Source organism: Opisthocomus hoazin, chromosome 2, assembly GCF_030867145.1.
Source record: "Opisthocomus hoazin isolate bOpiHoa1 chromosome 2, bOpiHoa1.hap1, whole genome shotgun sequence".
In the NCBI taxonomy this organism is placed as follows: Eukaryota; Metazoa; Chordata; class Aves; order Opisthocomiformes; family Opisthocomidae; genus Opisthocomus; species Opisthocomus hoazin.
Window position 1 is genome coordinate 11,235,272 of NC_134415.1, and position 16,025 is coordinate 11,251,296.

Below are 16,025 nucleotides of genomic sequence, written 5' to 3' on the forward strand. Positions count from 1 at the left end.
TCTAAGACAGGAGTAAAACTGCTATTCAGTGCTCATAACAACCTTCACTGTATTTCCAGCACTCTGATAACTAGTTCTTTTCCCTGTAAGGTAAGATCTGCTCTCTCCACAGTTAGCTTTGTTTGATGCAGTCATGTTGTTGGTGAGAATAACTTGGGCACTGCAGAAAGGAGTATCACAAACATTTGGTCCCCAAATTCTCAAATGATCTCCAAAGAAATACAGTGTGTTCCTCTGTTTTACCTGCTCCTTCCATGTTTGTAGTCTTATCCAACGACAAACATGTGAAAGATCAGTCCTCACAGCTAAGGTTACAAAAGGGCATTGTTCTCACAAGAAACAAAGCTTCAGTCTACAGCTGATCAACTAAAGGGAAAGAATCCAGGAGACTATGGCCCTTGCTTTGGGGGACTGAATTATAATGAAGTAATATGATGGGATTGCTGATTTCTACCTTTAAAATCAGAATTTGAGTCAATATAAAGATATATCTACACTTTTTCCTTTTTTTTTAGGAAAGGATATTTCTCTTTCTGCAGCAGACGAAGGTATGAAAGGATATCATAACCTATGAAATGTATCCTTTCCATACCTGAGATGAAAACTTTCCCTCTGTCTTTGAGCTTTCTGCAAAAATTTGAAGTTTGGACTTGACCTATGAGAGGCAGGGGTGTTTTTTAATTGCTATGTACTTTTTTCTCTTAAAGAGAATTTGCGTCTGTCAAATGGAGGTAACTGGCTGCATTGAATTACAACGAAGCTACTTACAAGAGTAGGTTATGTGTATGTTTGTGGGAGCAGTCCTTTTATTTCTACCTTTGTGTTGAAGGTATGGGATATAAGGAATTGAAGCAGTGATGCTTCTTCTCATATATGCACCACCAGAAAATCCCAGCTCCTGAAAAGCAGGGGTTTTAACGTTGACCTTCAATGAGAATTTCTCTCTCTGGTAGGATATGATAAATAAAGGCCAGGGATAAATGTTTCTGTGTTTCCAGTCATAGAACTATTGCCTAGAATTAATTTTTATGTGTTGCTACAAATGCATTAATAACGACAGAATGAATTTTTGAAGGGAAAATGTAATATTTTGTTTTCTTCCACTGCTTATTCATCAGTGTGAGAGTTGCAAGGTTACTTTGTACAGTCTATCCTTGCCTGTTGCCTGCCTCTTCAAAGAGCCACTTGTTGTTCCTGTAATGGATCATCAGAAGATGCAAACTACTCGTGTTTGTATTTTCAAGGACAGGTAATTTTAAGGGAGTGTAGGACATCTTACATGCACGCTACATCTATGAAAGCAGTACTGGCTCTTCTAATTCAGTTGCCTGCAAATACTGCTTTACCTGTTCTTGTACTTCATTTATTGAAAATGCCATCACTTGTTGTACTCTAGCTTCTTTGAACAGAGAATGGGAGGAAAGAAGGCAAATGTTACACGTACGTCCATATTGCAACTATGTAGTCACAAGTGAGTGCCTTGGTTTTTTTCCGCTGTGGATGGGAGAGTAAAAATGTAATTGATGATGCCTTAAAAGGCATAGGGCATGTAACAACTTGCTGGAGTGCTATTTGAATGGTAGGTATTACGGGAATTATTAATGCAAAAGTGCTTCTTGAATGTATTATATTGTATGGTCTTAAAGTAGATTTCTTAAAAATACTTATGTATAACTTCTGGTTTGTGCTTTGGAAGTCTTGGGTTCTGACTTCACGTTATTGCGAATTCTTTTCAGAAAGCACCTGTTAGAGTAGAGGCATCTATTGCATTACGTGTAAGCATATAATAGCTTGGAAGTTTTAGTTAAGTGTGGAGTTCCTGTTTGTTTTATGAAAGATATTATAACATATATGCAAATGAACTTGTGCAAGGCTTTATTCCTGAGTTAAAATTTACTCTGGGTAAGGTAATATTCCATAGTAAAAATTATTCATTACTGTTGTCTCACAGAGTTCATTAGCCAGTGCATGTAACCTGTGGATACTTGTATAATGCTAAGTTCAACAGGTTACAGTATCAGCATAGGCAAAATTGTTGCAGGTTGTGATGGGGGTGGGGAGGGGAGATGAAATAAAACATGCCTCAATAAAAAGAAAAAATAAGAAAGAAGAAAACTTAGAGAAGGAGGAAGAGTTTGGTTGTTTTAAAAAGCAGTCATTTGAAAGTTGGGGGATATGAGGATGGTTGAAAAACAAGAAATGAGTAGGAGAAAATGAAAGCAGATGGCAACTTGGAGGCATATGTCTTTATATGTGGTGTTTGCTTTTTAATCTAATATTTTTACTTTTTTAGTTTCTATAATTAATATTCTCTAATTTTGTCAGCAGGACTTCAAAGTATTCTTACAAAGTGGATGATATTGCTATATCCTATTATATAGATAGGATGGTGAATCTGGCCAGGAAAAACTAAATTTACTAATGGTGGTCTAATCAAGCTTCACTTTTGAAAGTGCTGACGAGCCATTCCTTCAGCAGAATGGTCATATGAACTGCAAATATTCAGTATCAGAGAATTAATGTGAGAGTCCCTGATCATACAAATCAAGTAATGGTTTTGAAACTTCCGGTAAGTGACCTGTCCAAACTCAACAGAGTCTTTCTGCTTAAATCTTCTGTTCTAATTACAGCAGTTTGTATTAACCACATGTTCCCTTTCACACGAATCAATATAGTAGTTAGTGATTTTTATAGGACTGAAGAATATTGGAAGACCATAAGACTTTACAAACAGATTGTAACAACAATCATTGCATTTAAATAATAGTATTTTTATAGAATTTGCAATACTGTGTCACTTTTCATATATTATTGACATACTGTTACTTTATGAAGTACTAGAAGCTCACAATATTCAAATTTTATGCAGTAAAGTGTCTGTTAATTTTGTTGGTAATGAAGGTTACAATTCTGAGGTGGTGAAGCTAAGGGACATTTCTTTGACCTTACTAGTTACATCAAAGAATAGCTACCAGCTGATTGTTTCAGCAACAACTTGGTATAGGAATGATATAGTACCACGTTAAAACTATCAGCATAGGAGGGAAGAAAAAGGAGGGAATCCCTTTCTGAACAGTAGAGGTCATTTTATACTGATAACAGGCCAGAACCTGGCTGCAGCAACCCAGGATTTGGTTGTAATTTTCCGGAAATTAACATACTTGTTGGTCCTATGGCTTTCTCATGTTATTACATATCTCTGAATTTGGCAGTGAAATAATAGGGTGTCTGAATATTTATGCCAGCTGGGTAGGTAATGCAGAAGCCAGACAATGTAGTTTCAAGTGCAGAGTCGGGAAGAGCTTTAAACTGGTAGCAAGAGGTCAGGAGAGAGAAGGTGTGGGGAGGGGAAGGCAAGACAAAGCAATTCCTGAATTCATTAGCTCAGAAGTGCTGTGCAGTTATAGAATGAGTGCCTGTTGACTTCATTTTGTTACTTTGAAGTAACTTTGTTTAGTGTTGCAAGTGTACATATGACTGGTTTGAAGTACGTAAAGAGTGTACCCATAAGACAGACAAGACTGAGTTTAGGAAGATTAGAAGTTTTATTCTTTGCATTACTTTAAAAATAATAGGAATTAAGACGAACTACTCTACAGGCTGTGTCAAACAGGAATTTAGGATTTTGTTTAGCTTGTTTCAACTCCAATATCTTGGGGAGCACCAGAGTTTGTTTTTTAGAAAATATCCAGTTTAAGTGCTTACAGTGAAGAAAAAGTCATTGCAGCATTTGTAATAGCACAAGCATTCAAATGACAGATTTGCTTCCTAGTTTAAGTCTAGCTTGTCCATCCATTAGCTTGTGTTATTTTGGTCTGCTGTGTCAAAGGAGGTCAGTTCAAAAGTATTTATCTGTCAGTAACCTTTAGTTTAGAAAAACGAATCAAGGGAGTGACTAAATGTATTTCTTCTAAGCTCAGAATCACAGAATGTTAGCGGTTGGAAGGGACCTCTGTGGGTCATCTAGTCCAACCCTCCTGCCAAAGCAGGGTCACCAAGAGCAGGCTGCACAGGACCTTGTCCAGGCGGGTCTTGAATATCTCCAGAGAAGGAGACTCCACAAGCTCCCTGAGCAGCCTGTGCCAGTGCTCCGTCACCCTCAGAGGGAAGAAGTTCTTCCTCATGTTCAGACGGAACTTCCTGTGCTTCAGTTTGTGCCCATTGCCCCTTGTCCTGTCGCTGGGCACTACTGAAAAGAGCTTGGCCCCATCCTCCTGACACCCACCCTTCAGATATTTATAAGCATTTATTAGGTCCCCTCGCAGCCTTCTCTTCTTCAGGCTGAACAAGCCCAGCTCCCTCAGTCTTTCCTCATAGGAGAGATGTTCCAGTCCCCTCACCATCCTTGTAGCCCTCCGCTGGACTCTATCCAGTAGCTCCTCATCTTTATTGAATTGGGGAGCCCAGAACTGGACAGAGTACTCCAGATGGGGCCTCACTAGGACAGTGTAGAGGGGAAGGAGAACCTCCCTTGACCTGCTGGCCACACTCTTGATGCACCCCAGAATGCCATTGGCCTTCTTGGCAGCCAGGGCACACTGCTGGCTCATGGTTAACCTGTCGGCCACCAGGACACCCAGGTCCCTCTCCGCAGAGCTGCTCTCCAGCAGGTCCACCCCAAGCCTGTACTGATGCATGGGCTTGTACTAATTGGATCTCATTCTATTATTGAGTTCTCAGAAATTATTATTATCTTTCCTCATTAAAGATTTCTGTTAGTACACAGCAGAAGTCAGTATTCAACTCTGAGTGAGAGCGATTCTGGAAATATAGTAGTTTGTCACTTTGAAGCCAAATTAATTTTGGGTTTGGCAGTTCTTTACAACTGGAAGTGGACCAGAAGGTCTTGTCTGGCCACCTCACTCGCTGCCAGAAGGTGTCAGTACCTTCACAGTAGCAAGGGAAAGAAACATGGCTTAGATCTTACAATTTTTCATTGTTTTTTCTGTTTGTTTTAATTGGTTAGAATTTGTTTCTTTAAAATAAATTACTTATCTTTCTAATAGCAAAAAAAATCCTGTGCATCTTGCCCCTTGCTCCCACTGCAAACATGTTTATGTCAAATCAGAGCTAGTTATGAATGAGATTAATGGATCAATTTTACACAGACCACTAAACTTTTTTGGCTGTTGACAGCAGAGTTTTCCTACTTTCTCATTTTAAAACTAAACTTTCGGATGAAAAAAAAAGGATTTGTTACCACATTTGTACTAGTTAGCACTCTCCAAACAGCAATTTTAAAATGCTGTCAAGTGAGCGGAAAACAGAGTTGCATTGCACTTGAAAATGCATGTGATGTGTTATAATGTTTAATAGAACTTTTAAATTTGCAGCTAATAAGACTGCTTCCTAGAATCTTAAATCGAGATGATCTATTTTTAATTCCTGCAGTGCTTGCAGTTAACTATTACAGCATTATGGTAGTATTTTTTTTAAGAAACAATTACCCTTCCTGCTCCCTGTATTTGAAAAGCTTTCTTGTTTAATCTTGTTTATAGAGAAGGACCTATGCAAAAGCTTTTGTTCTTACACTCTGAAGTGAGAGATTTGCAAGTAGCAAACAAAATAAATGACATCTTAACAATGTTTCAGTTACTTAACCAAGCTATCAGAAGAGCATTGCCTAGGGCATTTTTCAAATGTTTACTTCAGATATTTATTGCTTCTCTTCAAGCTGGATAAATTTGAACAGTTTTTTATACAAGCATATTTAAGTCATTCGTGTGTCTGTAGAAGTCCATTGGAATTCCTGCTTTGCTGCTGTCACCTAAGTCACCTTTGGCAAACTTCTTAGTCTCCCATGTTTCACTTTCCAGTTTATGTAATGAGAAAAAGAAATACTTCAGTCCTATTCTCTAGTCTACAAAGATTTGAAGGTTCACTGTCTAGAGACAGAGACAAAGGATTTGAGGCACAGAACTGAAGCAGAGGAAGTTCCATCTGAACATGAGGAAGAACTTCTTCACTCTGAGGGTGATGGTGCCCTGGAACAGGCTGCTCAGGGAGCTTGTGGAGTCTCCTTCTCTGGAGATATTCAAGACCCGCCTGGACGCGGTCCTTCGCAGCCTGCTGTAGGTGACCCTGCTTCGGCAGGGGGGTTGGACTAGATGACCCACAGAGGTCCTTTCCAACCCCTAACATTCTGTGGTTCTGCATGATTCTGAGACATATTCCAAATCCTAGCCTGATAACTTTGTAATATGGAGCCTAAATTTGTTACCCAAAGGCAACCCAGTTTTGAACTGCAGTGAAGTGTTATTCTGGTAGGTGAGTTATCCTTGTTCATACTGCAAACAATTGAGTTGAAGGGATGCAAAAAACGGAATTGAAATTATCCTTGTCCACACAATTTTTCTGATGTATCTAGCTCAAAGAGAAGCTGTAAGAATTAGGATAAATACATGTGAAATTTACTAAAATACAATCATGCAGCTGGGAGAGTACCAGTTCAAGATTAATGCAAAGGAAAATTAAAAATTATATGTATAGTGTCATGATTATATGCTGCTGTGAGATATGTTAAAGTGTACTAAGAGAATTAATACATCTAAATTCATACAGGATACAGTGGAACACAGAATTCATCACTTAATGGAGAGGCCCACATTTCAGGGAGTCCTGTTATGGTTCAGCACAAATCTCAGGGCAAGGATGATTCACTTCTCTCACTATTTTTTCCTTCTCATTAGCTCAGGAGTTGAGACCCCACTTGTAGTAAACTGATTATTCTTTTCTTTGAAAGAAAAAAGGCTAATGTATGGAGCCTTTTGATACCATTATATTTTTACAATAGGTAAGGACTTGCTTAAGTGTTTGCTTAGACTAATTGCAGTATTTCCTACATAACCAGTATTACGTTGGCGCAAAGCCAAGTGCTAGACGGGGTAGGTTCTGTTCTGTTGTATTTGGACTGACACTTTATTCTCCTGTTCACTTCTGCATGCAAGTGCTCAAATGTAAGGAATTTGGAATACTGCTAATCAGAAAGCCAAGAACCACCATTTTAGGGAGGTTAAGCATCTTACAGTATTTATTCCCTATGATTGATTCAGTTGGAGATTGCACATACATTTATTATCTACTAATCATTGAATTAGTGATTGTGATTCTTTATAATCAAGTAAAAAGTATTTCTATTTTTTCCATTTACAGTGTTTTCTATTTATAATATTTATACCCATCAGACAAAGAGGGAACTCTTCCCAACCTGAATAAATACACTTGCTGTGTGTGTAGTTGTAGTGCCTTGATTTGGGAAGATTCTGGGAATCAACAATGCAGTACTGACTTCTTTATTCGGTGAACTGGCACAGTTGTCACACCTGGAAATGTTGAAACAGTAGTTGCTATATATGGGCTAGTAATACTGGCTAAAAATAATACTAAATTTTAGTACAGAAGGTAGTGTTACTGAAAACCCAGACCAAAGATGTCTTGTTCATTATTCTCTTGTTTAGAATTTATGACCAAACTGGGAGAAATGCCTGTCACAGAGACCATTCATGTGACGCAAATATAAATAGTTGTAAGTAGAATAGTTGGCAAATATGCTTTTAGCAGATAATTGTTCATTCAAGGCATTTGGTGAATGCATGTGAACATGGATGTTTTAAATTCAATTAGTAGCCATGTTGATATCATTAGCATCATTTTTTTAACAGTTAGCTGATTTGTCTAAACTAAATACAATATTAGTTAGTTCACTTCTCAACTTTTTTCTCCAATCAATACCACTTACAAATACTTATTATTAACTTCATTATGTTAAAACGGGTTTTTGTTAGCAAATACAATAACCTTCAATGTTCACCTGAATTATAATGGATATTTTTAAAACCTTTTTAGCTAGAACTAAATAACATAAGTATTGATTTATAAATCATTTCTAGAGTAAATTTAGAGAATACTCACTTCCGAGATTATGGTTGCTAAGTATAAGAAACCATTGAACATTTTTTGTTTTGGTTTGTTTCTTACAAAGTAATCAGTATAAAAAAAATAAAATAAAGAAACCTCTTCTCCCATTCTGGAGTTGCTAAGCGAAGTAGAGAGTGGTTGATGGTCTAAAAAACTGATCAAAGCTAAGCTGGATTGTCCTGTGTCTAATATACAAATGTTCAGAGACTTAAAAAAAAAAAAAAAGCCAGTATTTGTATTGGCTTAAAAGTCTAGTTCTTGGAGGTCAGTCACAGTGAGAACATCCATCTTGTAACTAAACTGTAAAAATGATACAAGTTTGGAGGCTTCCGTGGTTACTTACTTTTCTTGGTTTCCTGTGTCTGGCATGCACATTTTGCCAGTGCCAGAGTCCTGAAATGATATCACCCGTAACTTACCACTGGAAGATGTGTGCTCACAGGAAGCTGAACTCTGTCTTCTCCATTACCACTTTCTGACAGACTTCTCGCAGATCTGAGAGCAGGACTTCATCTTCGTGGGATGATTGCTACTTCCATTTTTAATATAGAAAGAGTGAGTCTTATATGAATCTGGAATGTAAAGAGCAGAGGACATTTTCAGTCTTTGGCAGAAGTGTGCCAATAAAGGAACTGGATTGCAGTTAAGTACATCTACATCCACTGGTGTACATTGCAACTGAGTAACATTTACATTAATTTCAGTATAGTAACAGATAAAATCAGGGTATGGTTAGGAAAAAAAAATTTAGAATCATATCTTCTACCTTTCAGGGACTGTCGGAGCTGCCTGCCACCAGGGTGTGTTGAGAGAAGTAGTACAATTTTATTCTTTTGCCCTTTCTCCTCACCCCTAATCCACTGCACAGTGACCACACTAAGAAAAAGCTTTTTTTAAAAAACGTTTCATATTCTTAAATCATAAGATGGCAGATGGTGACGGGTCTGGCTCCTCCCTTAAGACTGACTGTCATCTGCAGTCTTTCTGATCAGGCCACCTTATCACCAGAAACTCAGTGGGTTTTCCTCTGACTTCTTAAGCACTGTCAAGATGCAGGAAGTAAGAGGAGGCCAGGAGTAACTTCAGTGGATCAAACCATGCAGTGGTATCATGACTTGTTTTCTTCTGGGCTGTTCTTACACAGTCAAGGATGAGATAGGTGGGGAGTACGTGAAAGACAGTAATGAACAGCAGCATTGTGAAGAGACTCTTGTGGTAGAAAAGGGAAAGGTTCTTCCTACAGTTTTAGAAAACCAGACGTCTGGATCTGAAACTAATTTTCCCCCGGTGATTCAATAGGGTTCTTCACAAAGATTGTGTCAGACCTGACGTATTTCAACTGACTTCCAGTGATTGCCTCTAGTTGTATGGTATTCAGCTGTGCAGGTTTGAAGTATTTCAAATACAAATAACAAAATATATGTGAATAAGAAATTTTATTTCTGACTTCTGTCATATTTAACACAGAATTGTTAACAATATTTATTGCTGTTGCTTGAACATTAGCCAGCGGTCAAAGATGTATTACACTTGGTACTGGGCAACCATGAAACAAATTCAGCATGTTGGGCTGGTGCGTTTAAACACCTATGTTGATTCACAGAAGTCAATGAGTCTTGAGTAAAACGGAACTTTCTCATGCATCTAGTCTCACAGTCTCTTAGTGCTTATTATAGCTGTATGACTTTGCATGGGAAAACACAAGTGGGACTGCAGGTCAAATCTTTTTCTTTGCTGTAGCAGAGGAAAGCTAGAATAAGTATATTTTAAATTATTCCACTTTTATACCAGCATTACTAAGCAAGTCTATAACCTGAAAGAAAAGAGTGGATGAAAACAGAAATTAATAGCTGTAGAGCTCCAATAGGCAGTGGTTTTTGCCTTGAAGACAAACAATGATGTTAGTGAACTAACTTCAAGGTTGGGTAAATAAGTTTAGAATAACAATCTATACCCTAGGAAATTACAGAAATCGTCAGTGGACTGTGTTCAAGACCTACCAAACAATCATTCATTTCAGGGAAATTGCTACTGCAGGCTATTATAAATTTTCCAGACAATTCACAGAATTCCTTCTCTCCACTTGTCACTGCTGGCTTAAAAAGCAGATAAGAAGTAAAAGAAATTTTGATGGTTTAATATATAAATAAATTACAGTGGGGGCTAGGACAAAGAAGGGAAACCTTCCATGTTATTTTTGCTGAGGAAATACCAGAATGGCAGCGAAATCATAAAAAACCAATTATCTATACTTGTCTTAAAACTTTGACTACCATAATTCATCTATTACACAAAGCTTTTACATATTTGAAACCAATGTTTAACAAAAGAAAGAGAGTGTGCAACAGTTGCACTGGTACAAATGTGGTGGTATTTATCTGTGGTTTTTATTGATTCAGTGGGTGTGCTTTTTTTTTTTTTCCTTCTTTAAAGCCAATTGAAATTTGGCTTAAAGATACTGACCAGAACATAAGGGGACAATGTTATTGCACCTCTGAAGCTAATAATATGGCTCAAAATCAAAGTGGGTATAGTCCACGTTAACATGAAGATAACAGACAAAATCTCTTGGTCTTTCTCTGTTGTCAGACAGAAATTTGTCCACAATAAACAGGGAAAAAAAAGTTTGCTTTGGAAGGAATATAAGAATATTTTTCCAAAATAGCTCATGAAAGATGGGGAGACACGTGACAGTTAAGTCACTGCTCATGTTATGCAAGAAATCTGTAGAAGAATAAGGGGTAAGTTATCTATGATTAAGACACTTTTATTGCTGTGCTACATCCTTCCTACCTTCTCTCACACTAGGAAATAATCCTCAAGTTTTGGTAGCAAATCCCATTAAGATCTGTCCCAAATCCTCTTTGTAAAATATTGTGCAATAATTTAAGGCAATGCAATGAGGTAATAGTGTGAGTGTGTGTTTATCAATTATTAGAATAAATATTTACACTACATTAGTCTTTATGGAGTATTAACTAAGATTATTTTGGTAGACCAATCATAAACAGTAAACAAAAAATTGCTACCCATGAAGTCTTGGAGCTAATGGTGAAATCCAAGTTAACAATAATGCAATTGACTTTAATAAAACAATGTTTCAGCTTAAAGGCATAAAGGTAACAAGGCTTTATACTTTGTAACAGTGTGCACATCTCTGAAGGTATCAGTGCTCTGACGTTCCGTGTAGGCAAAGCTCTTCTCAAATTCAACTCACTACCTATGTCTAGAAAGCTAGGTAATGTTTGTTGCTGTTTTAATAAAACACAAAATATGGCAGTTGTTATCCCTGTCTGGAAACCATGTGTGCCTGCGAGAGGATCTGTAAACGAGGGACCTTTTTGTACAGTAAATCAGAGCTTACTCCTGGTTTACTGGCATGCCCAGTAATAAAGCAAAACAAATGTTTGCAACTTTCTGGACTTAAGACCCTGATCACAAAACTACACCTGAATTTAGCTTTCACAAGAAAAGATTCTCTCCAAACCTACATTTTCATTTTAATAAATAAAGAAGATTCCTACTATGTATTACCAATTTTAAGGAAAATAAAGTGATCCTGGAGTACAGATGTTATACACAAGGTGTGTAAAGTAGTTCTTCCATTCTCCTTGGCCCTGGAGAGTGCCAAGGAGCACTGTTCTGGGCACCACACTTCAAGAAAAATGTAGACGCACTGGACACAATCCAGAAAGGAGTAAAAAGAATGAACAACAGTCTAGGGCGAGCATGAGGGAGGGTGGAAGGAATTGGCATTGTTTAGTCTAGAGAAGAGAAGACTAAGGAAAGATGGGATGTCAGCCTATAACCATGAACAATGTTTCTGCAAAGAAGAAAATATAAACTATAGATGGGAAAAGTAGTAATGAAAAAACTGCAGCAGGGGAGATTCAATATTGTTGCTAAAAGTAATTTTCCCTGAATAGATTGGTTAAGAGCTTAGTAAAGTTTTCTGGCTAAATTTCATTTACAGTTTAAAAATTCAATGCCAGTATCTGACAAAGACGTGAAGTGCAAGTAAACTCTGTGTAGAAGTTGTAACTTTTAGGCCGAGTCTGAAAACTTATCAATAAACTCTCTAGGATGTCTTGAAGATTTTGTATTAAACAAGTATCTGCAGTAGGTCATGCCCACTTGCAATGATAGGATGCTAGCTGCTGAATGCAACCAACATCAAACCAACCATAATTACTGTCAACATTATAAGTAGCAGCACTCTACTTTCATTTGGGTCTTCATTGCATTTTTCAGACTGGCAAGAAAATCCCATAGGGTGGTAATGGTTCAATCCTAATTTTTCATTGAATTTTGTCTTTGTGTGGGCCACTGAACAGAAGCATGAGTTTTGCTCACAGTTGTAGTTGTTAATTCCATGTAAGATCTGGGCCTCTTTCTATTCGTAGTCTAAAGCCACATTTCAGTTCTGGAAAGATTAATAGAGACTTTCAAACCAGTTGTTCTGAATACTTCTATGCTTAATAAACTGATTTTTTCCTTTTTGTATCAATCTTCTTTAATTAACTCTGAATGTTTTGAAGCTGAGTTTTCAGCCTTATCTTCATCCTCCGTTCCTACTACTTTCTAGAGATCTAAATAATAAATTCACTGAAGAGTACCCACTATAGCTATAAACAAGCTATAAGCCATCCAGGAGATTATGTGTAGATGTGCACATTAAAAGTACATAAAGATTAAAGGACATTTTAGACTTCATCCTTCTGAACTGAAGCTTGGAAATTTACATTTCCTATGTGGAAAGGAGTTTGTTGTATCTTTATTACTCACATTTACTTTCTTTGTACTTCTAGACACCTGATATCTAGGAAGAGACCATTTACCAGAGATCCACACTTAGACAGAAAAGATGAACCAGCTGGGCTTTCTAGGCAGAGTGCTACTAGAAATCATTAGAAATGGCAGGTAGATGAAGTTACCCTATCACAATCGTATTTTCCCTAATGTGTTATATTTTGATTAATGTGTTATATTGTGATTCTGTGATTCTGTGCCATACTTTCTTATCTCCCTAAGGAAGCAAGTTTTCTGGAGTATTTACCTGCTTGACAGAATATGATTACTGTGGCACATCCAACTGTAGCAAGAGTATCTTCTGAGCTGCAATCAGTTCTAGCTTTTATAGTTCTCACTAGCAGATCTCAAAGCAACAGAGGACAGTCAGTACTGTCCTCAATTTAAAAAAAAAAACAGAAACTGTAAGATTGGGGCTGGGAGGGTTAACCACTGTTCTCCAGTTAACCAGTGACAGAGTCAAAAATAGCACTTAGCTACCTTGAATCCCAATCCCGCATTGTGACAAGGAAATAGAATTCCTGAAATCACCTGAAAATGCCTTGAAAATTATATCAGTAATAAAACCTGGCTATTGGCCTATGAATGGGACCCTCTGCAATGAGTCACAGATGGTCAGAAAGGAATGGTATAAACACATAAGCCCAAAAACTTTGATTCACAAGGATGACTATGAGTTTACTATTTCTCTCCTTTTAGAAGGTCTAGGAACACCATTGCCTCTCTTGATGCATTTTAGGTTCTGCATCAGAAAAGCTGAAAAGAGTGGGATCAAATAAGAGAGATGTATAAAAGGAAGCAGGAGGGATGACCAACTGATTAGAACTCACCCCAGCCTTAATTCCAGGAAGAAACATTCATCTCGTTACCCCTCTCTCCTGGCCCTGAAACTTCTGATTGCAATCAACTTTGGGTGATTAAACAATACTGTTGGAAGACAGTTGCATTTCAGCAGGAGACCAAAGATGCATATTTATTCTGTACGATACTAAATGAATGGACGACGCACAAGAATGCATCAGTTCAGTGAGTTATATGTCTAAGTCTCCATTGTCTGGAGTGTAACTTACAGAACTGCTTCTGCACTTGAGACGCGTACCTAATGCTATCCTAATATGGCTGTGGTTGAGACCGTCTGAACATTCCTCAGCTGCGCCTGCAGGAGAATGACTGCAAAAATGTTAAATCTCCCACATTTATATCTGCTCTGAAATGCTGGCACGCTCTAGCAATTGGCATTAATACTTGGTTTTGTTTTTTCTTATTTAAATGCCACTAATTTGAGTTTGGAAAACTTCAGTCTCCCATATGTGATATGGATTTCAAATGTGAATTTGTATGTGTGTATGTGTGCTGGAGATGAAGAGGTTGAAATAACCTTAGTATTCTTCTATAATTCTTAAATACCCATGGGTAAGCCTCTAAATACTGCATAAGTATAATTAACTTCTTCAGTGCCCCATTCCTGGACAACTACATGGGTATGTAGGTACAAAAAGAGTTGCTTTCAAATTGTTTCTTTAATGGCACTGAAGTCACACATATTAAAGTTTAAACATCAAGAAAAATGCTATAACTTAATTAAAAAGAAAACAAAGATGACTTCTGGAGTGTTGTAATGCAGTGTATTTTCATGTATGTGATAAACTATTTCAAAGAAATTACTAGCCAGTGAGATCACTCAATTGGCTCCATTTGTGCTTTTCCAAAAATAGATGTGGCATTGTGCACTGAGAGGTCTATTCCAGTTGTGCTGCAGGAGAATCCATTACTTATCCTAGATTGCTTCTGAAAAAACAAGCTTTTTTTTTCTTTTTCTTCAGGACAGATTAAATGTTTGGACTTCAGGACTGTGGGAAACCAGGCATCAGTTAGAGCGGCCAGCTGTTCTTTAATGCAGGGATTGGCTTGCATCCCGAGCAGCTGCAGCACCTGGGGACTTTGAATGTCATTCAAACCTACCTTAGCTCTACCCATCAGGCTTGCCTAGAACCTGACTTGACTGGACCAGAGATTCTGGCTCACAGTGTCTGTCGCAGCTAGTGTGAGGCAAAACAATCCCTGAAAAGCATGGTAAGAATTATGCATTATGGGGGGGGGTGTCTTTTTTGTTTGCATGCATGTGGCCCACTGGAAGTGGACCCATTTTGCTGGAAAACTTACATCTGGCAGATTTGTTTTCAGTCAGAAATACATGTTATTTTCTTCTTTTTTCCCTTAGTGACTACATTTTTTTCAAACGAAATCTTATTATTTTTGATTGTTCCATGTTTGAAGTTCTCAAGGAATTTTGCTTTGAACAAGTAGCATTAAAACTGAACATTTCAAAAATATTGAGGAAAGGTGACATCTCTTGGAAAACAAGGCAGGTAAATGCTAAATGCTCAAACCAACACCTTCTAGCAATGTTATGTATCACTCATGACATATGAAGCAGAGATGTAGAGAAAGACCTTTTGCCTCAACTTGACCAGACTATAAATCTCTGGCCTCATTAATCCAGAATGTTAGGTTAGCCTTTGTTCTGAACACTGAGTAAGAAGGTATCCTAGGCCATTGTTCTGTGGTTACTTCAATCAAGCAGATGTCTGCACTGCTGCCAGGCGAGATTGGTCTTTTCTTCTCTCCAGTAACTCATGGCCTTTTCCCTGCTGCTTTCCATGTCCTACCTCTAGTGTGCACATAGCAACCCTCTGAATCAGGCCAAAGAACATTATCTGTCTGAAAACTAATATCAAGGAAACAAAAAAAGTCATTGTTCTTCCAAGGAAGCAGGAATGTCCAAGGGTGCAAAGGTGGGTAGGACTGCACCTTTATGGAGCACTGTAGATTTATACTGACCTGAAGTGACCACATAACCATGCTCTCAGGGATTTGGAGAAAATAGCACCTAGAACAGAAGAGAGACCAGCTTATGAAGAAATGGGAGGAGCTACCATAAATCCCAAGTTCTTAATGAAGGTCACTTATGATGTCTCTTTCAGCCTTTCACAGTTAAAGGTGGAGACATCTGGTACATCAGTAATCAGAGCCCACAAAAAAAGATCAGGATACACATCTGTCGCCTTTGTTGAAAGTGCTTTTGCCACCAGCCCAGAGACTGTCCTGGAGTTGATGTAGGGAAGTCCTTCCATTGTGGCTGAAGGTGCTATAACACCGTGAAGGAAGGCATTCCAAATTGGGTGGGGCAGACCTGGGTGTGAGAAGGAGCATGATGCTCTTAGCTGTTTTGGATGCTTATCTGGGAAGAAAAGCTGGAGTTCTGCTTTAGCATAAAGTTGACATGTTTCATGGTAAAT